Source organism: Nyctibius grandis, chromosome 5 (genome assembly GCF_013368605.1).
Source record: "Nyctibius grandis isolate bNycGra1 chromosome 5, bNycGra1.pri, whole genome shotgun sequence".
Classification (NCBI taxonomy): Eukaryota; Metazoa; Chordata; class Aves; order Nyctibiiformes; family Nyctibiidae; genus Nyctibius; species Nyctibius grandis.
The window spans coordinates 8,744,874-8,769,393 of record NC_090662.1 but is presented as its reverse complement, the minus strand read 5'-3'; the positions used below and the strand labels follow the sequence as shown (position 1 = coordinate 8,769,393).

Here is a 24,520-nt window from a genome sequence, read left to right as displayed (position 1 = left end):
CCCCCCACCCCAGATTTTTCCACGCCTGACAACAAAGGAGGCGGCCGGGCGGCCTCGGCGGTGACTCAGCGGCGGGCCCGCCCCCGGCCCGCCCCGCCGCTCCCCGCAGGCGAGGCCGGGCCGGCTCCGCGCGTGTGGCGGGGCCGCGCCGGCGGGCGGACAGTCGGGCAGGCAGGGAGCAGGCGGGCGGCTGCTGGCCTCCTTCCCTCCCTCCTTCTCCCCTGCCGCCGGGCTCCTCGGGGTCTCCCTGCCCTCATCACCCCGCGCTGCCGGGCTGGGAGAGCTGCCCCGGCGAAGGTAGGATTTGTGTCTCCTCACACAAAGGCGAGGCGCTGGCGGGGTGGGACGGGACAGCCGGGGGGTGGCTGAGGGCAGGCGGCTCCCTCCGAGGGTCCGCGGCGTGGCGGGGAGGGGGGTCCCGTCCCCGCACCCCCGCCCCGAGCTGCGGGGAAGGGCTGTGCGGGGAGGGAGGCGGCGGCACCCCCGGGCCGTGGGGCGCCCGCGGGAGCGCCCCATCTCTCCTCCTTCATTCCTGAAGGGGAATTCGGGGAGTTAATCGTGGCTCTGTCACAACACAAAACGGGAGCGAAGTAGAAGGGGCTGTGCGGAGCGGCGGGGGAGCTGCCCGTCCCGCGGCCGGGCGCCCGCCGACCCCCGCGGCCGATCCGGTAGCTGCTTCGCGGGTTCCCCCCCGGCTCGGTGGGGCTGTGGAGCCCGTGGGACGTTTCGGCTTCCCGGTGGGGCAAGTTTTATTCTCTGGTGACTTTTTTTTTGCTGCGGTCGGGGCACCCCCGTGGCCCCGCGGGGTCCGTGGGCTGCAGCCTGATGGGGCCGGGGGCGTGTGGTGGTGGATAGGAATAGGGTAAGTGTTGGATAGGGGATAGGGAGAAGAGGTGGAAAAGGAAAACCAAATAAAAAACCCGCATGTTTTATTTCCTATATGACCTGCCCTGTTGAATAGGAGTTCAGAGCAGCTGAACTGATGCAGAGAGTGGCTGTTTCCTTACAAATCTTTAAAAAAAGTAAAAGGTGGGAGCGCAGCAAGCCCCGAGGACTCGCGCTGTCTCCCGGTGCTGCCATCTCTCCCAGCGCGGTTCTGTCAAAGTTTCCCTGAAGGGCCCCGAGAGTCCAAGTGTCCAGATTTTCCTACGTGTTGGGTTGAAAGCAGGTACAGCTGGCCAGGGTAACTGCGTGGATAAATGTCTTTTCGGGGTTCGGAAGAGAAAGGGGTGCAACGCAGGAGCTCTGTGTAACTTTACTTGTTTGCTTCTTCTGTTGGATTGTTTTGGTTTTTTTTTCCATAGTTCAATGTGTTCTGGCATATGTCAGTGCTGTGTGAATGTGGTGTATGGCTGCGGCTGGCGTTGGAGTGGAGTCTGGTCCTGTAAGTTCAGGGCGATGCTTGTAGCAAACTCGAGAGAGAGGCGGGAACACGTGAACTTTCTGGGTTTCGGTGAGAATTCGCACAGTCAAACAAAATTTCAACAAAACGAGGAAAAGATGCTTCTGTGTGAGCATAATGTGGTCGCTGTGTATAGTTTGTGGTGGGAGTATTGTTGAATAACTCTCTGGCAGCGGTGCTGTTCTGCGTTGTGGTACGTATATGTGTGCGCTAAATCCTGTAGCACCAATGAGGATATTTAACTTTCATCGACTTGGCAGAGAAGTAGGAGCGTGCAAGCACGTTGTTAAAAATGGGAATAATTGCTTGTGGATCTTGTAGGCAATTTGAGAGGCATTTAAACTGTCTTTAATCTCCCTGTGATATGAACAGGACACTGAGAATCTCTTGCTTTATTGATGGTTGTTTTCCTAGCAATACATGGACAGACAGCATGTGCTATGAACATGATAGCTGCTTGCTTATTGTCAGCGATATTTGCTCAGGGACAATAAAAAATTGTTTGCTGGGCTTTATTAAGAAGAACCACAAACGCCCCATATCTCCCAAAACAAAGCCTTCATTGTCTTAAAGCAACAGTGGGCCAATTTCGTGCTTGGTGTAGTTCCACTGATGTCAGTGGAATTTTGCCAGGGATGATTTTGGCAGGTGAAGTGTCACTTGTGTTTTTCAGAGTCCAAAACGCTCAAGAGCAATGTTGCTATTTTGCCTCCAGCACTTAAGTGGTGTTAATTAAAATGATATGCTGATGCTTCCTGAAAGTCAGTTGTAGAGGTGGGAGGGTCATCTTACCGGGTCCGCTAAATATCTTCCCACTTGCTTTCTCCTTTCTGCTTCAGATCTTATATCCTTTAATTTACTCTCTTCCTTCTTTTTCAGTCTTGGCATCTTTTTTCTACCTTCAAAATTAAGAAGTTTCTCTGAACTCCAGCTCACCCTTGAGCATTGAAAGGTGTTGAGACTAACTGCCCTACAACACCACTGCACGACTAGGTAAGTGAGGAGCTGTGTGGCAGCTGCGGTTGGGAGATCTTTCTCGCACATGCACACGCCTCTTCTTTACAAGCTGATCTGTGTGGTGGCTACGGTCAGTGCATTTGCTGAAGTGGCAGATTGTCTGACGGAGTCACCCCGTGGAACAGCCTGGCTTGAGAGAGACTGAGCGAGTAGATCAGGGTGGGGGAGTCAGTGAGTTTTTACGTAGTGCCGTACTTGTGACACTGAGAAACAATTGTAGTTTTGAGTACACCCCTTGATGATATCAGTAAGGACAGGAAAATCGTCTAAAAATTGGAGCAGAAGGAAAAATGGAGAAAGAAGGAAATATTCTTGTTTACCAGCTGTGGGAAGAAGAGTGGAGCTGTTTAACCAGTAATTTGCTTTAATAGAACTTTGGCTTCATCAAAGTTTCAAAAAAAAAAAAAAAAGATTTTATTGAATAGAACTATGTTATCTTTATATGCAGTTAGCAGTATTAAATACACATGGCCAACTCTAAGGCTGTTCTGGCACTGTGGTAGTTTTAAACAGAACAAGTTTCAGTGCGCAGCTTTGCACAGTCTCTGTGGGGCCATTTTTGTATCTGGCATCTTTGCGCGGTACAACGTTGGATCTATTTGCATCTCATCAGTACAGAAAAAGAACATGTCAGACACAGCTCACAGCTGATACTGTTCTGACACTTTTGGAAAAAGCAAGCATCAAAGAGCAAGTTCCATGCACTGTCTAACTCTGGAGGGGAAAAAATGTGCTTAGTGCTGCTTCGATGCAGTGACTAATCTAAAGTTTATTCTGGTTTGAACAGACGTGGCATGTTCTTGAGTATCAGTGGAGGTTTGGTTTACATCTTAACCTGGATGTTGCAAAGAGCCTGCAACTCTTCTGTATTTACTTAAAGAGGATGGAAGTTGGGGTTTTGGTGTTTAATTTTAACATAAGCCAAAGGAAGGATTCAGCTGTGGAAAGGGAATTGGTCACATGCTAACCTGAACATAGGGCTGCAAATTTGATAGGAAAAACGTTTTTTAGGAGAAAGATAAATTATCTGGCTAGAACTGCATTTCTCAGTGATATTTCCTCTTTCCACATCTTGCATGTTCTTGTCAGGCTTATCTCTATGCGTGCATCATTTATATTAATCCTCTCAAAACTCTGCTGAAGTGGAAAGGTGCTGCATCTTCCCACAGTGGGGAAGACACCTTCCCTTTGCAGATGGGGAGTAAAAGCCCAAGAAAGCAAATGGGTCATCCATGACTACGCAGGAACTGTGTAGTGGTGCAAGAACTTGAACTCATGTCTCCTGAACTGTTGGCTAGGGTTGAAATGAAAGAACTTCTTCCAGCATGAAGGAGCAGGAGAAGAGAAGAAGGAAGAGAAGGGGCATGTTCCTAGAGGCATGGTATGAATATCAGTTTGGTTACCTGGCTGTGATGCAATTAGCGGTCATTTGCTGCTTCTATCAACAACGTACATGTTGGCTTTGTTAGATTATGAAAACCAGAAGATTTTTGTAATGATAAGTGCTTAAATGAAAACATTCAGCAATTATAGGAGAGAGGAAAAACAGGGACATTTTTCTACTCCTTTCTACACCTGCCTTTAAATAGTGGTTGCTGTTTTTACAGCTGGGTCTCTGGACGGATCTTTGGGGAGGTCCTTCATCTGGCCCATATTCAGTTGGAAGTGAGCAGGTGCCAGCAGAAGGGAAGCAACGGCTCTGCGGAGCTGGGAGGGTCGTGGCAAGACCAGGACTGTGACCCCAGCTGCTGCGTGAGAAGATGTGAGTGCAGATCCCCACCTTGAGAGACCAGGGTCGTGCATCTCTTTAAAGGTGGTTTCTACAGGGGTGGCTGCTCTTACTTCCGCTGTGCACAGACACTTCTGCTTCAGGGCGTTGGTGCGAAGGGCTGTGCGTGTTGCACCACAGCGGGGAGCTGCGTGTGGCAATTCTCTTGTGGGAGAAATCTTAGAGGGATTGTATGAGCAGGGGGCACTGGCATCTACAAGAAGAGGAAGGATGTGGTCAAACAGAACCTTTTCTTCCCATTTCTATACAACTCGAAAACACCGGGGGACACCTGCTACCTCCGTGTTTCATCACACTGGGAAAACTGAAATTTGAAGTAACACTTTTCCTTTCAGCACTGTGTTTGGTGGTTGACTGTTGTAATTGCAAAGTCTGTCATAGTTTTTGCTTAAGTTTCAAAACATGTTTTGAGCTGGCAGCCTACTTGCATTTAGACCAACGCTATAAGTTTTGTGCAATGAAGGGTAGGAAACTCACAGGTGGGAGAAAAGAGTTTCCAAGTTGTGTCTATAAAAGAATGAGCCATAAAGATTTCGGAGCAGTTGTGTGCAGTGCTGTGTCCACTGGTCTGTATCACATTTAAAAATAACATTTGAAGCCAGTAGTTACTCTGATTTTTTTAGCCTGGGTCTATAGCTGAAAGGGCAGAGTTTGTGGTAGCTTGGTACAGTTTGCTTTCTAGTGTAGATCTAGTCTGGCTTGGAGTTAATTGGGTCTTCAGCAGGTCATCAGCTTGCTTAGGTGGGACAAGGATCCTAGTTTCATGATGAGAGCAGGGAGCACAAATGCAATAACCTTTGCCTTATTTAGCTTTATTTATCCTAGAAGCAAAACTTCTGGATTTGCTTACATTTCTAAAATTTCTCTGACAACACAAAGCCAGAAGATTGCCTTCTGTGCAAATACATGCTCTTTTTCAAAGAGAGGGATAGCCTAGTCACTTAGGAACAGTGGGACAAATTGCTTTCTTTTAGATGAGATAGATTTATTCTTACATTTATACTGCAATTTCAGGCAGTGCTCATGCCTGCAGGATGAACTGCAAAACCTCCGTCCTGTCCTTTAGCAAATCGCAGCCTCTTACATTTACTGCCCCTCTGTATGAGCTGCAGTAGAGTCCTGTAGAGAACTATATTTATGATGATGAAGCATAGAATCATTTTGGTTGGAAAGGACCTTTAAGATCATCAAGTCCAACCGTTAACCCAGCACTGCCAAGTCCACCACTAAACCATGTCCCTAAGCACCACATCTACCATCTTTTAAATATCTCCAGGAATGGTGACTCCACCAATTCACTGGGCAGCCTGTTCCAGTGCTTGATAACCCTTTCAGTGAAGAAATTTTTCCTGATATCCAGTCTAAACCTCCCCTGGCACAACTTGAACCCATTTCCTCTCGTCCAATCACTTGTTACGTGGGAGAAGAGAGTAACACCCTCCTCGCTCCAACCTCCTTTCAGGTACTTGTAGACAGCAATAAGGTCTCCCCTCAGCCTCCTTTTCTGCAGACTAAACAACCCCAGTTCCCTCAATGCTCTTGCTCTCAGGAGTGCTTTAATGTCATGGACAGCAACCTTGCTGCTTGTTGTGTTGGGATGGGTCTTACCTTGTACCCAGGAATTACTCACCTTCCCTGTAAGCTGGAGACCTAAAACCCACAAATGGTTCTGAAGGAGAAATTGCCTTCATGTTTGACTTTGGTTGAAGCAGTCCCTCAGTTTTGCAGTATAGTATATTTCAGGGAGGGGAAACTGAGTCTTGAAACTGTTTGTTATTGTGTAAAGGGAAACCCACATTAAGCTGCTCTTGCTTACCTCTGAATATCAAGAGTTCTGTCCGTCTCAGAAGGATATTCAGTTCACTGTGCTTGTGCCCACTGGTGCTGGCTAACTCACCAGGTCCAGTGGTGTCTGCTCTGAACGGGAGCCAAACACTGCCTGTCAAAGGTATTTCTATAGCAATGGCCTTTAGTGGGTCTTTTGGTGGGTTGGCGAGAGGAGGATGATGATGGGAAATAATAGAACGATTCTTCTCCTTCCTTGCCTGTACAGTGAATGGGCATTCATAAGAATCACAGAATCACAGAATAAGACCTCATGTATATACACAGGCTTTTGTTCTGGTGCTAATAATAAAACAGAATGCACAGTTCTGAGTAGTGAAGACGATGTGATGAGAAGTGGGTCAAGACCATTCGTGTGTGCATAACTGCAGTCCTGATCTAGGCCAGTGCCTGTGCTGGATGCTTCTAAACAAGCTGAAATGATTTCAGGGGAGCTGGAGTTTATGCTGTCAGATGGGTGAAGTGCACCTCTAGCTGAGCAGAGCACTTGCGGATGGGGATCAGAATGGATGGTCTTGAGTCGCTTTGCATGTTAATATGTCCATAGAGGAAAAGCTTTACTGTTCAGTACCTCTGGAGAGCAAGGAATTTAGTTTGAGCCAAAGGAAATTTTATTCTTCCTGGCAGGCTGAGTTGCTGAGCAGCCCTTCAAGTGTGTGCACTGCTCTGCTGTTTCAACTGAAATAGTCTCTGCTACTTGTTTCCTCTTAAGTGTCATCGGGGACAAAGATGACGTGCTGAGTATCCCACTGCGTTGCTGCTGTGTCCTTCAGACGTGCTGCGGTACTTGAGCTCCTCAGTGCCCTTCAAGGAAGAGTGGATGTCTGGGCTCGCTCTGAGATGCAGTCTGGGGCTTGGCTGTTGGTAGAAGAAGAAAGCCAATTTTCATCTGAAGCCGTTGGGATTTGGGGGGTTTATTTTTGGAGAGAATAGTGAGGAGTTTGATTGGGTTGTGATACAGTCTTTGCATTATATTATTTTTTTTTTTTTTTATCCTAGAGCTTTTCCAGGTAACTCGTCCTTGAAGGTGAGCTATGTTGTATAATGCAAGCTGTAATACCTGTGTTTAACTCGCATGATACCTGACTCATCACTGCTGCCCCCTGAAAACAGTCTGGCAGAAATTTATAGCCAGGTTTGGGTGTCTTAGGAGAACAGAGGAAAGGATAGGGAAAGAGTCATGGTGGTTTTGGGATTTTCTTTGGGTGGGAGGTGTTTTTTTTGGTATTTCTAAAAGTAAACCAACTTTTTTTTTGAAGCTTTAGAAGTACCTTTGAGGCCCTCCTTCTGCGTAACATGCAGAAGGAAACTGTAGCGCTGTGTTTTGTAACTGACTTCCCAGTTGCACTGGCAGGAGGTTTTGCAAGGTGAAGAGATGACTTTTCGTAGGCAGCTGCTAGGCTAAGGGCAGGCAGTGAGCACGGCTTGCCTTGACGCTCTCCCACCTTTCTTCTGTGCCCTTTGTCATAGCGAGCAGCACAAGACACACTTGCCAAACTTGCCAAACCACTCTCTATTATCTACCGGCAGTCCTGGTTAGCTGGAGAAGTTCCAGCTGACTGGAAATTAGCAAATGTAACGCCCATCTACAAGAAGGGTCGGAAGGATGATCCAGGGAACTGTAGACCTGTCAGCCTGACCTCGGTGCCAGGCAAGGTGATGGAACAGATCATCCTGAGTGCCATTAGACAGCACATGCAGGACAATCGGGGCATCGGGGCCAGCCAACATGGATTCATGAAAGGCAGGTCCTGCTTGACCAACCTGGTCTCCTTCTATGACCAAGTGACCCGCTTAGTAGATGAGGGCAGGGCTGTGGATGTAGTCTATCTAGACTTCAGTAAGGCATTCGACACTGTCTCCCACAGCATCCTCCTAGACAAACTGGCTGCCCGGGGCTTGGATGGGTGGACTCTTCAGTGGGTTAAAAACTGGCTGGATGGCCGAGCCCAGAGAGTGGTGGTGAATGGGGCAAAGTCCAGCTGGCGGCCGGTCACTAGCGGTGTTCCCCAGGGCTCAGTTCTGGGGCCGGTGCTGTTCAATATCTTTATAGATGATCTAGACGTAGGGATTGAGTGCACCCTCAGTAAATTTGCAGATGACACCAAGCTGGGTAGGAGCGTCGATCTGCTGGAGGGTAGGAAGGCTCTACAGAGGGATCTGGACAGGTTAGATAGATGGGCCGAGACCAACGGCATGAGGTTCAACAAGAACAAGTGCTGGGTCTTACACTTTGGCCACAACAACCCCATGCAGCGCTACAGGCTGGGGGAAGAGTGGTTAGAAGGCGGGCCGGTGGAAAGAGACCTGGGGGTGCTGATCGACAGCCGGCTAAACATGAGCCAGCAGTGTGCCCAGGTGGCCAAGAAGGCCAATGGCATCCTGGCCTCTATTAGGAATAGTGTAGCCAGCCGGTCTAGGGAAGTGATCGTCCCTCTGTACTCGGCACTGGTGAGGCCGCGTCTTGAGTACTGTGTCCAGTTCTGGGCCCCGCACTTCAAGAAAGATGTTGAGGTGTTGGAGTGAGTCCAGAGGAGGGCGACCAAGCTGGTGAAGGGTCTGGAGGGTCTGACCTACGAGGAACGGCTGAGGGAGCTAGGGTTGTTTAGCCTGGAGAAGAGGAGGCTCCGAGGTGACCTTATTGCAGTCTACAACTACCTGAAGGGAGGTTGTAGTGAAGTGGGAGTTGGCCTCTTCTCCCGGGCAGCTAACGATAGGACAAGAGGACACAACCTCAGGCTTCACCAGGGGAGGTTCAGGTTGGACATTAGGAAGAATTTCTTCTCAGAAAGGGTTATTAGACATTGGAATGGGCTGCCCAGGGAGGTGGTGGAGTCACCATCTCTGGATGTGTTTAAGAAAAGACTGGACATGGCACTTAGTGCCATGGTCTAGTTGACATGGTGGTGTCAGGGCAATGGTTGGACTCGATGATCCCAGAGGTCTCTGCCAACCTGATTGATGCTGTGATTCTGTTTTCCAGTGGCCTGAGGGCCCTTCCTGCATAGCACTGTCCTAAAGAGACAGCCTCTGCTCTGAGGAATTTACAGTTTAAATAGGGAAGAGAGAGTGAGTGAATGGACATTAGAGACACAAAAAGGTGAAGCATGTTATTTATTTATTTGTGTGCCACCAGTTCAGTGGTTTTGCAAACTTGAAGTAGAAAAATTTTTCTTGCATCAGAGATCAGTTTTGCACCGAGCACTGCTGCTCTGCTGGAGAGCCAGGTGTGTACTGAAACTTCCAGTGTAGATGCAGCTTTATATATCTATATAAAGGTGCTTTGTCGTTCATTACAGGAGCAAATTTTAACACTGTAAGCTGCCTGATAGGGATCTATACACTTTTCAGCTAGTTGAGGCCTACTTTTTCTCTGTAGAAGCACTAAAAAGGCCTCTCCTCAACCTTGTCACCTGTGTCCGCGTAACTAATAGGATTAACAAATCCAAGACAACATGTTCCTTTAGCTAAGTGTAATCACTTGCCAGCTTGAGCCAAAAATTATTGCAAGGAGGAGAAGCACAGGTCTATATAGTAAATCCTATTTTCAAAGAAAACAGGACTTAAAAAAAGTTAGACCAGTACTTTTTGCTAAAAAATTTCCACAACTGATGTCACTTTTATTGTGAAATTTTATAGCAGAGAACTCTAAAAATGGGGGCCAGTTCGAAATGCAGAGTCAGAGATCAGCCTGGTCAGTGATGCAGGTAGAGCTTTTTAAAGGAACTGGATGAAGAACTTCAAAAGAGGGGAAAGTATTTAAATCCTGGGGGACTTCTTGGATGCTGTAACAGTGAGCCTTATGGGTACCTAAGTAGCTAAATTTTCTGCTCAAATTGTAATTCAGGTATCTGTTTGGTCTCTTCCTAATCCACTGCTGTGGTTTCCTATGGCTAAGTAGTTCTTCCTTTCCTCAAAGCTGTCACGGTGTTGCTAGCAAGGGATGACTACAGACAGCATCTGCCAGGGAAGGGCTCTCATTTCTGTGGTGCTGAGGTTCTGGTCGGCTCAATCTGTGATGTACTTAGCTTTGCACCCAGAAGGATGCCCAGGTATTATAATGCTATGCTAATTAAGGACTTGGTGTCTGCTGTGCAAAATTCTTAATTGCTGAAGTATCCCCATATCAGCTTTCAGTAAAACTTTTTCAGAGCCTTTTTCTTCCTCAGAACTGTGCAAGAAAAACGACTCTAGCTGCTGAAGCACAATGCCGTCACCTGTTTTACTTTCCCGTGTTTTTTCTGTATGGATGGAAGGCTTTGTTTTAATGCTTAATTCTTTTGACTGCCATCATCTGGTAGCATAAAGGGGCATTTGTAGTGCCTGTTCTGTGCACTGAAAGGCAAGAGTTTAGTAGTGAATGTTAAGGTAGAGGAGTGTGTGCTGTCAAAGAGCTTATTCCTTCCAACAGTGACTGAAATTGAATTAATGAGGAGCCCTATCAAATTGGGCATAGCATGCATTGATAAAGCAGTGCTTCATCAAATGACTTCTCTAAGGGATCATTTCAACCCCTTCCTCCCATTTTAGTATTGGATCTTAATCTCTTTATTACAAGTAACATCAGGACTAGTAGAATTAAGTATTAAATTTTGAGCCAGTTGTGAGTTCATTTACTTCTTTTTTTTTAATCTTTAATAATGAAGAAGCCTCAGCTAATTTCCTGTTCAGGTTTGATGCTTCACAGGACTTGAGATTCATCTTTATTTTATCTCCAGAATCACCCTTTGTTTTAGGGTGTCTTTTCTTTCTAATGGGAAGCTTATTAATTCACCACTAAAACAGCCACAGATGTAATTACTTTACTTTCTAAGTGCAGATACTTAGAGTGCTATGAAGTCAGGCAAAGATCGGATTTCGAAAGCACCAGGTTACACATACGAGTCAAGAAAACATTGAATATAGAAGATAACTCACCACTGTAAAAGCAATGAAATAAGGAGTTCCTGCTGCCGTTCCTAGGGGGTATTTTCACCCAGGAAGGAAACTGGAAAAAATGCTGCACTCTGAAATGCAACCATTCAGTTTTCTAAGATTAAATCTCTTGGTAATCAATGTACCCTTTCTTTTTTTTTTTAAAAAAAAACTGCCATAGTTAAGATACCACAAACTCAGCTTAGAGTATCATGGTTTGCTAAAAGGGAGACTTAAAAGTGTGCTGTAGGAAACTCTGTCCTTTAGAAAGGAGAGAATATGGAAGCTCAACAAGCCATTTACAAAAATTACAACCATTCCAGTTAATGTGGTTAAAGGAGGTAGTTTCTGCTTAGAATTTTTATAGAGTCATTGTGTATTTGAAAAACAAACTGTGTCAGGATAAACAAATCCTTCCAATATCTATTTACAGTAGATAAATATTTATTGTTGTCCTTCTTTTACAGATTGGGAAACAAAGGCTGAATTGACTTGCCTACAGCTATAACTAGTTAGTGCAAGGATAGACTTTGAACTAAGAGAAAAACAAACAGGATGAAACACTGCAAACAGAAACATAATGAAAAGATAATATAAACTTTATATTTCAAGCATAAACTTACTACCCAAATATAGAAATCATCTTACCGTAAAGGCCTTCGGGCAAGCAGGCAGCCTAAAAACCTGCTTCTTGCTGAAAACAGAATCTGGTTAGACCATGATCATTACCTACCTTGCCAATTTTGTGCCTCTTATCTTACCCCCATTTAGCTTGTTGCTTCTGAGAAAATTCCTAAAGACAAATTAGAATTCAAATTAAATTTTCACATCATTGAAGTTCAAATGAGGAGCACCAGGCAAATTACATTTCATCTTGAAAAGCTGCAACAAAATCATGCCAGAGATTTCCTTTACTTGTCTCCCAGATAGATTATTGGTGTGAGTCACGCGAAGCAGTTGTACTAAATGTGGAAGTGTAGCTGCCTCAGAGACAAGTGATTGACATCGGTTTATGGGATGTCACTAACTGCGGGTTCATTAAATTGCAGTTTTCCTTCTGTCCTCATCAAATGTTAATTTTCATTACAATTTGGGCTGAGCATAGAATAAACGTATCTTTTTTTTTTTTCTTTTGGTAAGTTCTCTGGATCACAAGGGCCATAACCTTTATTTTTTTAATTTAAAGGATGATGTATCTTAAAGCACAATACTCGCTTGCCTCTCTAAATTGCACACTGGAGAGGTGGTAGCGCTTACGTGGTTAGTGCACCACTTTAGTATTTGTGCATTTTGGGAGAACAGTGTGGCCCTGTAACAGGGTTTGGGATTCTTCCTCCCCTCCTGGAGATGGATTTGGAAATAATTTAATTAATTGCAGTACCTGGTGTTTTCAGTCAATTCCCTCATGTCACGGATGAAAACTAAGAGAGAGGGAGTTTTTAGTGGCGTTTCTGTATAAGTTTAATCAATTTCAGACTTTCTTAATGATATTTTTTTTTGTTTCTAAACATGCTAAGTTAAAAAGCTAAGCAAACTTCTCTTATTTTTCCTGGACTCCTAAATGTCTTTTGTACTGGATGTTGTTTGAATTGGATTCCTTTGCCTTAACTGTCTGGTTTGCTCTGATGCTTGTGATTCATTTGAATGTGAACTAGCCAGCACTTGACTAATGGAAAACCAGACGTAAATAAGTGATAATGCATGCTAGAGAATCAAAAGATTCTACAGTGAGCCGTGGCGCTCTTTAAAACAATTTAAAAATCTTTCTGTAAACGAATTGTTGAATGAAGAGTGGTTGAATGGAAGTTTAAAAGCTTGAATCAGTAAAGTTTGGGACATTTAAAGCCTAGACTAGAGTTAAGTGTTATTACTTTGAAGTCTTTAATGAAAGGGGAGTAGAAGAGCATTTTTAAGAGCTTTCTTTATCTTTGCCTAGGGTTTATAATTGAATCTAGGGCTTGAAGTTTACAGGATCTGTTTGGCATTGGCGTGGGAGGATCAACATACTGTTCAAATGTAGGGTGGTCAGCCTAAATGATCAGATTTTTCTGTTTTCCTCTCAACTCTCTAACAATTTAGACTCTGCTGTGAATTGTTTTTTTTCTGATCCGCGTGTCTTCTACATGTCGTTTGTGGGAGGCTTGAATTTACGGTGCAATTCCTCTCCCCTTTGCCTGAGTAGTGTTTGTTAAGAATATAAAACTTTTTATCCAGAGCCAGCTGTTTTGAAGCTGAAACCTAACTTCAGAAGTTAAAGGCGCTCGGCTGAAATCTGGCGAAGGTGTACACATATGTGTGCACTAAATAAAAGCAGGCTGCCTTGAGCTGTCACTTGTGGTGGCACCAGGCTTATTCTCCTCCCAGCCCCGTTCTGGACTCCATGTGTTGCTTTTCATGGGCAGGGTGTAAAGCACAGAGCGAAGCTGTTTGGCTGGGTACAAGCATGTATGTATCTTCCAGAGCCAGATGATGATACTGGACTGCAGCTGGGCCTGTGCCTGATCCTGCTCTAAGCATGAACAAAATGAGCAAGAGAAGTAAAGGTGAAGTAGACAGTAACTGGAAAGAATTTTAGTGATCTGACTTGTCCTCAGCTTAATAACTAGCCTGGGATTAAACTGGGTTTATTCTCGTTGCAGCAGGGTTAGACCTTGTTGCATTATCCCATAGAAGACAATTTGTTAAAGGTTAATAGTTTCTTCTTGGTTTTTTTTCCTAAACTGAAAGGTGCTTTAGATTACAGGTGTCTATTATGTAATTGGCAAACAACAGGAAGTTTGTAAAATGACTGAAAGTGTTTCTTGCAAGAATCTGAAATTTTAATCATATTCATCACAATGAAGAGGTTTTTGTACTTAAAGCTGGAATAGTTTGGGTTTGTTTGGTTTTGTTTTTTAACTTTTACAGGCAGGTGGGTACATTAGAGTTGACCTTTTCATCATCATGTTTGATAAATTTTGACCTGATCTCTGGACTGGGGAAGAAAATGGGTCAGACTGCAATACTAGACTGGATAGAAAATGAAATGTGAGATTAAAAAAAAAAAACCAACTTGTGGTATATCTGTTTGTATCATATGTATTTGTACTACAAACCAAAGCTGTAAACTTTCTGGCTTATCTGCACGAGATAAGCTTGCATCAGTCTTCCACACAAGCATCGCAAGGTTGAACTCTTCCGTGCTGTGTAACTAAATCCCTGTTGTCATCTAGTTCACATGTAGTCAGTGTGGGGATCCTTTAGTTTTGCCTTTCATAAACCTTGGTTTTGTTTTCCTGACACTTCATTTCCTGTTGATCCAAATTCTTAGTTGCTTGTTTGTTTTGGGTTTTTTGTTGTTGTTGTTGTTGTTTGGTTTTTGGTTTTGTGTGGATTTTTGGTTTTTTTTTTTTTTTTATTGTGTGTGGTTTTTTTGTGTTGTTTTTTTTTGTTGTTTTTTTTTTTTTATCGTGCTTCCAAAGGCTGTTACTTGCAACTGTTTAACAGCACTGGAATGAGCCCTGTCAGAGCCTGGACTCCTGGCAGGAGTCTTTCATCACTCAGCCACCAGTTTACATGAAATTTAGGGGAGATTCGTATCTTGGAGGCTTCAAATCCTTTAAAAATTTGACTGAAACCAGCTTAAACTTTTGAGGAGGGGTGCGAGTGCACACTTAAATTATCGTATAAGAAATCTAATAAAGGAATTTAACTTAAATACCTGACCTGGTCCCATATTTGCTTCTCTGTTATGAAACAGTCTCTGGATATGTTTTTGCAGCTTACCTTTGCACCAAGGGACCTCCCTGTGGTGGCTCTTGTAGGGTTTTGCTAGAGCTGTGCTAATTAAGATATGGGCATCAGAATAGCGTCCTAGATTCTTCCTACTTCATGTCTAAATGCTTTACAACATGGTTGGTACCTTTTTAGAAAGCCTGTTGTGCAAGCAAACCACAATGATTTCCTTCAGCTCTATTTAACTGTCATTTGGTGGGTAGCTGAGATGAGGAATAGTAGATACGCTTTTATTCTTGCAAACTTTCTGACCAATGAACCAATGAAAATTTTGTAAAGCTGAAGACGGGGGGGAAAATACCCTATATATTTCAGTCCCCTCGTTTGGTTGCAACTACAAAGGCGCAATGTTCATTTACCACTTCCTTCTAGAAGCGTTTTGTAACTGAATGAGCTATTCCTGTAATCCAATGACATGTGCATGGCAAAGTCTTGAAAATTAGAACAGATGATAGGAAATTCTTCTTATTTCAAATTGTTGTGTGTTTGTAAACTGGCTTCAGGGCTTTGAGTTGAAAGACTAACCATGGAATCCAATGTAGTGCTGGGTTGTATCACAGAAGGATGAAAGTTGGTTTTACATGAAGTGGAAACTTACACAAAGTACTATGAAACTCAGTAAGCCCACAGTGAATATACGTTGGCTGTTTTAGTTTTTTACAGTCAAGGATCATATTGTAAAGCAGTTTCTTTGTGTCAGTGGCCTGTCACATCATGTAGGATCAATCTTTGCTGAAATAGGAAATACTTATTACGGAAAGCTGCTGCAGACCAGAGCTTGTGTCCTAGCTGTATTGTATCTGCTGGCCAATAACCACATGTTTTATCTGGTATTCTTCCCAGTGCCCGAACATGCCTAGTGAGTAACACATGAAAAACAAATATAACAAGGGTTGATAGATTTGGCCAACTTGCAGGGTATAAGGATCTCATTATTTTTTCCTACTTTTTGCCTTTGTTTTTTTATTCAAAATTTACCTTTTTAATACAGCATTTCCCCGTAACAGCCTAGGCAAGGTTCTTTCCCAGTTCATCTGCATGTTAGTCTTTCTAGGGGGATGGCTATGTTGAATGATGAATTTGGGGTTTATTTATTTATTTTAGCAGTAGGTTTTTTATTTGGATCTTGCAGGAAGTTACATAGTTATTATTTCTTTTTTTTTTTTGTTGTACATGAAAGGAAGGCTAAGGACTACATTCTACAGGGGAAAAAAAAAGGACGTCAGAAGTGTACCACTTACTACTATCAATAAAACTTTAATTAACTAAATGCTCTATCTGGGCTCTTGCCCATGTAATAAATAAAAATCAGAGAGACTCTCCTAAGTCATTATTACCTGTTGTCAAAAATACTTATGTTTCCATTTACATTTCCATCCTACAGTGAAGCTGAAAAAAATTGGCTAGCAAGTCTCTACACAAAGAAGTCTTGGTTATTCAGGTTACACAGTTCCCTACATTTGCATGTTTGCACTGGTGTCCTAAAGAGTCACCTGTGTCAAGCCATCTGTATTTAAAATCACTTTTATATGTACAGAAAGTATGGATCCCGCAGCAGGACTCCTGTTGACTTTGCTTGTAAGGTCTGCCCAGGGTTGTCTCGATTTACCGCGATACGCGGGATGCCACCTGCAGAATTCCTTGGAGAGGAAAATTCCTGCCCAGCAAATCCTGTGCCTTGCCTCCTCCTGTACCATTAACCTGGTTCCTGTTGATGCGAGGTCTTTCTGCCAGTGCTGCTCAACCCAGTAAGCCAGGATTTAAACTGTCTGAGCGGGTATTGGGCAGCTTGGCTCGCCTGCCCCAGGAGGAAAGAACCTCCCTGTTCCAAACCTGTGCACCGTTTTTGGTAGTTTGCAACTTTTTTTATGCTGGAGACCAGTAACGGTCTGCCCAGCTCTCTAGAAGGGAACAAGCTGGTATCAGTGCCGCCTGCAGGTGGTTGTCCTTTGGGTGCCGTTACAGTGATCAGTAACAAGGAGAGAAACAAGAAATCAGACTGCCTTGCTTTACTTTTTGTTCCCCAGTCTCCCATTTTTTATCCTTGATCTTCAGGCTCAGCCAATGAGGTTTAACTGCAGATGCTAACGCTGAGCTGCTTACGCGCAGGTCTGCGGGTGAAACGTTAAGCTGTCAGAAAGGAGACTTGCTGCGCTGCCTGAGATGAAGCGGCGTCTCGTTAGATCCCCGTCAGGCAGACCGCATGTTCCAGAGCCCGGCTGTCGAAGCCGGAGTCGTGGGGGTCCCTGGGTGCCATCCCATATTGCACGAGGGGAGAGTGCAGGGGCTCTTGTTGCAAGATTGCGTTTTTAGTAGCTGCTTTTCACTAATGAAAAAATTTTGCTGTGAATCAGAACTGACTTACAAGAAGTGCAGGTGGCGGGTGACTCCCTAAGCTGGGGTGTATCTCCCAGACCCCTAAAGCAGTTGAGGCTTACTGCGCGGTAGCTGTCCTGAGCTGCCTTACAGCTTCTCCGTGTCCCAGAGAAGGGTTTGCCAGCTGATAGCAGCCTCTCATGACAGCCAGCAAAGGGTGAGGGAAAGGAAACAGCATCCTGAAATCCCACTCCCTACAGATGGAGAGCCCTGGTGACCATGAAGCGGGATTCTCTGTTAAGAGCTGGGACTTCCAGGGCTGCTCCTTGGGGCACAGGAAAATCCATCATTTTCTTCCACCCCATTTTTTTCATTTCCTGATACACCACTCAAGTTAAATTTCCTTTTAAGTGCTGTTTACGTTTGCAGCTTTAAAAATGTGGGAAAGGCTCTCTCATGGCAGGCTGTAATACAGTGCTGGTAATTATTTCAGAGATAGCCCCTGCGTTGCCTTTTGCCCTCTCATCTGTCATCAGCTCCCTCCCGTGTTTTGTGAAGTTTTTGCTTCACGGCAGCATGGCAAAAAGTGAGCTCATATGGAGCTCAAATTACTGTTGAACCAGTCCATATCTCTTTAATGGAAACCTTCCTTCTCCAAACCCTTTTGCACTCATTTTACTTAAGTCATAAAACTACTTCTGTTTGAACTTCATGAAAACAAACCAAAACTCTCTTCTGTGTTAGTTACAAAACACTTTGGTTCCTTTCCCTGTTTTTGTTTCGTATTATTTTCTTAACTGCTGCTGGAGTAGTGTCTTGGGGTAAAAAGACACTGCTTCTTATCCAAACAATTTAAATTTTTCATAAAGGCAGATGTATAACCAAACTCTTTGTGAAATGAGTTAAACATCCATTCCAGCTCAAGCTTTAAATAGGAAGCGTGGATCATTTCAAAAGCCAGGAAAATTTGGACATGATAGACTATGGATGCGATAGTACTTCTCAGCAGCTGTGGAAATAAAGGAGAATGTCTGACTGGTTCTGGCAAACGCTTGCATAAATTTAAACTTAGGGTTTATGCATATGAGCTCATGAGACAGAGTGGATTTTTGCAACCGCATGTAACACTGAGCGGTATGTGAGCATCGACCCGTATTTACAAAAACCTGCGGTAAGTGTCTTTTCATTTTTTTTTTTTTTTATTTTTTCCTGAGGCAGGGATGTGCCAGGATCTATTTTAGACCTTGTTAAGTAAATTCCTTCTCTTCTTTTGTATTCTTGTTTTGCTTTTTGGTTTTCTGTGCTACTGGCTAATCTGTTAGTGATGCTTAAGTTTAAAGGGACCTCAGTTGCACAGTCATTCATGTGAAGAAAAAAATATAAATTGTACATGCTTCTGAGTTTTTTGTCTGAACTTCTTATGTTACCCCCGTTTTTTTGAGGTGGCGTGCTATTGTCCAAGTTATTTTGGCAGGTTGTGAAAAGCTTTTTAAAATGGTCAGCCTTGCATCTATGCAGGAAAAGCTTTAGCATCTTCTGCCTTCAGAATTTCAGTGAAGCCATGATCACTGCAGAATCATTTGGCTATGGGTTCTCTCAAGTTGCTGTGTTTGACTTTTACAAGGAACTGTACATGTTTAAAAAAAATTAATGAGAGATAATAAGATATTTTAGCCCTACAGACTCAGTTCTCTGTACGCATTGAGTAAATGACTCTTATTGAGATCAATGGTTTCCTGTGTTTTATTAGCAGGGCACTTTCAGCTGGTCCTCTAATCTCACATTTCTTTTTATAACTATTTTATAAGGAGAAGGACCCAATTAAACCTGTTCAGGTTTCTCTGTTACAGTGCTGTTATCCTTGCTCTCATCATAACGTGCCTCTCTTGGTTGCCCATCTGCCGTGCTTCACAAGCCTCTGGCGTGTCCCCTGGCACTTCTGCGTGTGCGCCGAAAGCTCCTGCAGTCACTTGGGCAGCTGTATCTTTTTGACCATCTCTGCCTCCTTTTATTCTGATGTGTACACAAAAGCACACAATCCCATGTTTGCTTTCTATTTTCTAGCCAACAGAGGCTGAGATTACATGGTGGTTCCACCTCTCTGTACGGGACTGCTCTAGACACTGAAACCTCCTGATCTGGACCTGCGTGCCCCTCACATCTCCTGTGCCAGGCCCCCAGAGCGGGTCTGATGCAGGGAGGTGGGAAGAGAGGAGAGGGGGAAAGCGGGTGGCAGCTGCTGCTGCAGGGCAATTGGGACAGCTTCTGCTATCCGATCTAGCAGCCAGGTGGTTTCTGTGGTTGCCAGTGAAGGTGAGGATAGAAGGCAGTCAGGAAAGAGGGGCCATCCTGTATCTGCAGCAGCCATCGCCCAAATGCAAGTAGCTGGGCTGTAGCAGGAGGAAAAAGAAGACTTCAGCTCTTGGGGCGGTGTGCCTCTTGAAGAATTGTGTTCCGCTTCTCCGGGGAAGAATGATGCAGGTGAGCAGAGCCTGAAGACTTTCTGCTGGACATAAAGTCTGACGTGAATCTGATCCTGCTCTGGGTGGCTGGTCTGTTTCAAAGCAGCACTGCTGTGGTCTTCACTGCTCTGCTGTTTAACTGTGAACTCAGTGAGGTATGGAAGCATCCACTACATTTGTGCCTTTGTCTTATTGTACAAGCATCTTGCCAGTGTTGTGATACAGCAGTGAGTCTTGTCCAAGATGAGGTCAGAGGAGTGTACTTTGGATTCTCTGTTGGGGATATAAGACTTAAACACTGACTGTAAGTTCAAGTTGGCAAAGACCTCTTTCAGGATGGAATATCCCATGATTTTGGTTTGTCCACTTTGAGGTCTTTGAGTGTTTTTTTGAATGTATATATGGAGGTAGGTCTTTAGGATTGTGTAGATTGAAACGTTAATGTAAACTAGATTAGAAATACATAAAAGTAATGGGGGAAAAATCTTATTTACAAGTAAGTTTAAAATATATATGTAGTTTAATGGTAATGAAATATTCAGTCTAACTTAACCTCCCCTACCTCCCTGATCTAATAAGCACCTTGAGGCTTCCCCCCTGTGCCCTGAACATTTGTGACCTGTTGAAATTTACTGGTTAAGAGGTTGGAACCATTTTTTTTGCTTGTTTCTCAAAATTTGACAGTAGTTTTTCTGTCAAATTCAGAGATATTTTCTTGGTGTTTTTCATTCAATGAATTCAGTAACTAGTTATTTCAATTCAATAAGTAGTTATTCCAAAGCTGAGAAAGTGGTGAAGAGTCAGGAATACGACTTAGAAAGAAAAGGATATCTCTACTAGTTCTAAAATCTGGAATCATGACCAAAAATAATCAAATTGCTAACTTTAGATAATAATTCGTTTTACAGATCTAGAAACAAAATGTCTGTTCCACTTTGTACCCAGCTTGCTTCACGTGATTTTATCTAAGTAAATAAAGTCAGTTTCGCTTTGATGGTTTTGTGAACTTACTCTGCCTTCACCTACATCTTTTAATGCAAGCTTGATAGGAATAACAGCTGAAAATGTGTTCACTTAGAACATTAGAACTGAGTCATTTTCCATGTGCAATAAAGAACTTGAGTAAGTGTGTGTTATATGTGACCAATTAGTGCTGTAATTTATCTGCCTCTTCAGCAAACAAAAGGCTCATGTTACAGCAGCCCTTCTGCAGAAAATAACTGAAACGTAGAAAATGCTACAAATATTTAACAATCAAGATTTCTGCTTAAATAATTTTCATTTGTAGCATCTGTTCATTTCTAGAACACAAATCAACGCCGGTGTTTTCTCCTCTGATGTGTCTTGTTGAATCCTTTTTAGCTGGAGTGAAAAATGGAGGCATGGGATTATTTTGAGCCTGCGTGTAAATGCCTTCTTGATACACAACATTGAAACCCACAGACTGCAAGCTTTTGATATGCAGAAGTTGCCTCTTGCTGTGCAAAAAGATATTTAGATGTGCAGATAGTGAAGAAACTTTGTGGTCTTTTAAGGAAGGACTACCTTGGGTAAAAATGAGTTTGAAAATTGAAGCTTGTTCTGATTTCTTCCTTAAATCTAATAGATGTCTGGATAAAGGGAATTAGTCATAAGAAGGAAGTCTTAAAACTATTTTGAATTAGATTTCAAAGCTGAGGCTTATGTTGGTCATTTAAAACGTTGAATTTCTGACCACCACCAGAGTCAATAAATGACAGTCTGCCATGAGGTTCTGGCAAGATGCAGTCTGGTCTGTAAAGGGCCTTATGCAAATTAACATCTGTGGTTAGTGACTGAGTAGTACAGGAGAGGAGATGACTTGTTCTCACCAGCACGGGATGGTTGTAGATTCAGCTGATTATTTATGCATGTTTTGGCTAGTCCTTCAATGCTGAGTTGGAGAATGTAGGTCAGCTGCACCAGTGAGGCTCTGGTTTCTGAAAGAGGATTGCGATCCTATCCCAGTGCCTCTTTCCAGTACCCTTTGGGCTTTCGGAGTGCCATTTGGAAGGTTTGTTAACAATCTGCTCCCTGGCTCCCTTCTGCACAGAAGACTCTTAGTCGTCTGATATTCGTTTGCCCAAGGGCAGCCGTGCAAAAGTTAGCATAAAGGATGGCACCTCTGAGGGAAGCAGAAGGGACGTTTCCTTGAGTCTCTGCTTCCCCGTGTCATCTCCAGCCAGTGTTCTGCAGCGCATGCGTGGATGGACACCAGACGCATGGGCAGGAAAGGGACCTACTTCTGCACAGCCTCCTGTTTCAGTCACTGTGACCCTCTCACGTGCCTTTTTGGCTCGCTGGAGGAAAACACATGCTGCTTTGCGTGTTTGCTCAGTAAATAAAGGAAATGGGTATCAAGTTCGTTACATCCTTCCACAGCTGTAACAATTTCCCCACCACCACCTTTATTATTAATCTGAATATTTGATATCCACAAAATCACAGTAGATTAAATAGCATTTTCAATTCCAACTGGATGTGATGGCTGTAATTGTTGCCAGGTGGTTTCTGAAGACATTTCTATCTAAATACAAATCCTAACCAATGGGAGAGGGAAGAAGAGACTGCTGATGAGATTATGAAGTAAAATATCGATGAACAACATTCTCTGTCGTGGAGACTGGGGAAGGAGGAGAGCAATTTGTGCAAAAGGAATCAAAAAAGGCCTTGGTTTGCATATTAATTATGGTTTAAAATTTGTAGTTTAAACAATGGGATTTAATCTGTTAGCTGAATTAGGGTTTTACAGTTAAAGTATGTGGAATAGACTGAATTGGGGATAAATATTCAAAACGTAAGTATTGCGAGCATTTAAATCAGGAGCAGGAAGAGGAAGGGAGAGAAGTAGGAAGCAATTGGTCTCTCTGTAAGGCTCTGAGACTAACACTTATGTGTCCAACTGAAGTTTTTCCTTTGAAGCCTTGTGAAGGGTAGTTAATAATACACATGCGTTCTCCTCTAAGAAGTCAAGGATCACTGACAAATTAACTAGGGTTATCAAATGAAAACATACTTTAATTTGCTTTTCAATTTAAAACAACTGAATATTTCAGCATCTATAGCACCCACCTTCTATTAAATTGTTTCAACATCAAAGAGCTTTCACTCAGGGTAAGTTTTCTTCTGTTTTACATGGTCCACACTTCATTTTGGTCTTTGAATTCTGCATATGGCTGTTTCCTGTGATGAAGTTTTTGTAAAGGACTTGTGTGTATTTCTGCTGTTTTTCACATACATCCTTCTGTGGAGGCTTTGGATGGGGGAATGAAGCCACTTAATGTCTTGGTAAAAGGGTTTTTTTTTGTACTTAAGAATAGATCAGTCCTTATTTTAGGAAACATTTGCACAGTGATGGCACCTGTTAAGCATAAAATGCTTCTATGATATCCATTGGAAAGTATCCATGAATAAAAAATGAACTACTTGAATCGATACTATTACTTTTCATTCTCTGATTTCTTAGTCTTGCCTGTTGCTTTTATTCTCTTTATTAGCTTTCCATGATGGTGGAGTTTTCCTTTCAAAAGAGGCAACATAGCCCTGTTATTCTCCATCCCTTTGTTTCATCTGCAGTGCACGCAGCAACGTGATAGGGAAGTTGGGAGTTATAATTTCAAAAGTGTGCATGCAGATAGTTTGTCTTTAAAACATCCTTTTTCTTTTTTTTTTTTCCCCCCTTGCTTCTTCTTGGGTCTTTTGTCATAATCAGCTCTTTCCTTTTACCCCTTTTTATTATTTTGTTTTATGGTATCTCTGTGAACACAAAGTAAATTGTCAGCCTCTGAATCAGAGGCTATTACAGCATATTCCTGATTAGATGAGGTCTCCTGGCTCTCGCTTATATAAATCTTAAATAATCCAGAGCACTTTAGGTGTAAGTATAGTTTTAATAATAAAACTTACCCTGTGTTAAATTCCTGGAGATCTTGGTCCTTGTAACAGCAGTCCTCATCAGGGTTATTAACCAGCTGGTCTAGGGAAGTGATCGTCCCTCTGTACTCAGCACTGGTGAGGCCGCACCTTGAGTACTGTGTCCAGTTCTGGGCCCCGCACTTCAAGAAAGATGTTGAGGTTCTGGAGCGAGTCCAGAGGAGGGCGACCAAGCTGGTGAAGAGTCTGTAGGGTCTGACCTACAAGGAATGGCTGAGGGAGCTGGGGTTGTTTAACCTGGAGAAGAGGAGGCTCCAAGGTGACCTTATTGCAGTCTACAACTACCTGAAGGGAGGTTGTAGTGGAGTGGGAGTTGTCCTATCGCTAGTTGCCCAGGAGAAGAGGCCAAGAGGACATAGCCTCAAGCTTCACCAGGGGAGGTTCAGGTTGGACATTAGGAAGCATTTCTTCTCAGAAAGAGTCATTAGACATTGGAACGGGCTGCCCAGGGAGGTGGTGGAGTCACCATCTCTGGATGTGTTTAAGAAAAGACTGGACATGGCACTTAGTGCCATGGTCTCGTTGACATGGTGGTGTCAGGGCAACGGTTGGACTCGATAATCCCAGAGGTCTCTGCCAACCTGATTGATTCTGTGATTCTGTAACCTGGGGTTGTTAACTTTCAGATGTTCACTAAGACCAAGTCTTGTTCACTTCTCTTCAGTATTCTTTTACTGATTTAATAAAATAGCATCATTATATTTTTGTTACACCTGGCCCAGACTTGTCTCTTGTGTGTAATGGTGATTTACTGACTTAATTTCAAAATTTCCCAATGTTATGTGAAGTGCAGTGGCCAGCGTTCACTGAAGCTGATAAACCTTCCCCAGAGGAAAGCTAGTTTGATACCACAAAGGAGCGAGGATGATAATGAGAGTCACTGGTTTGGAGAAATGAGTAGGTGTTAATGCCAGGCAAAGAATAACTAAGCGTATAATGGACAGGTAGTGAGAGTAACCCTCCAGCACTGACTTCTGTTCACGTCGATTTTGTTCCCTTATTCGTTTCGTGATCACAAAACTAGATTCTAATTTAGGGCAGATTTTTATC

General features: G+C 43.5%; 1 protein-coding gene across 2 annotated transcripts in view; it reads left to right on the top strand.

Annotated features, from left to right (window-relative positions):
• The first annotated feature begins 218 nt into the window (after window positions 1–218).
• The window catches only part of FAM107B (family with sequence similarity 107 member B), a 63,176-nt gene continuing 38,874 nt past the window's right edge, over window positions 219–24,520 (top strand). Inside the window, exons 1-2 of one of the 2 annotated variants that reach the window (XM_068401206.1) lie at window positions 220–297; window positions 2,282–2,395. The gene's annotated coding sequence lies outside the window, so the exon portion shown is untranslated. Of the gene's footprint in view, window positions 298–2,281; window positions 2,396–24,520 lie in introns of both variants that reach the window. The other variant, XM_068401207.1, reaches the window with a different exon arrangement.